Below are 626 nucleotides of genomic sequence, written 5' to 3'. Positions count from 1 at the left end.
CAAAAGAAAGACAATTTTACTTTCATTTAATAAATATTTTATTTCTCTATATTTCCATGCTCTTGTTAAAAAGCAAATTATGTTAATTTGTTTATAAGAGTAACAGATAGGCGGAAATGGCTTTATGATGCATTTACATTAGACCAGTTTATAGATGTGTTTGTAAAGGAGTCTATAGATAAATTTATAACCGAGATTTACGACGAGTGAAGAGTTGTATTACTGTCGAGGCGAGACCTACAGTTCTCAGCCAAGAGAAATCAATAAACGAGTTTGTAGATGAGACTATGCAGGAGTTTAAAGACGACTTTATAGACAAGTTTGTAGATGAGTTTATTGACCAGTTTTTAGACGAGTATATATACGAGTTTATAGAGGAGTTTATAAAGGAGTGTGTAAAGCATATAACCGAGATTCTAGACGAGTTAAGAGTCGTTTTACTGTCGAAACGAGATTTATGAGTAAGTATATAGACGAATTTATAGACGAGTTTATAGACGAATTTATAGACGAGTTTATTGATGAGTTTATTGACGAGTAATTAGAATATGAATAAATTTAAAGAAGAGTTTATAAAGGAGTGTGTAAAGCTTATAACCGAGGTTTTAGACGAGTTAAAAGTCGTA

This window comes from Lucilia cuprina, chromosome 2, assembly GCF_022045245.1.
Source record: "Lucilia cuprina isolate Lc7/37 chromosome 2, ASM2204524v1, whole genome shotgun sequence".
NCBI classification, from domain to species: Eukaryota; Metazoa; Arthropoda; class Insecta; order Diptera; family Calliphoridae; genus Lucilia; species Lucilia cuprina.
Note: the sequence above shows the minus strand (reverse complement) of the source record.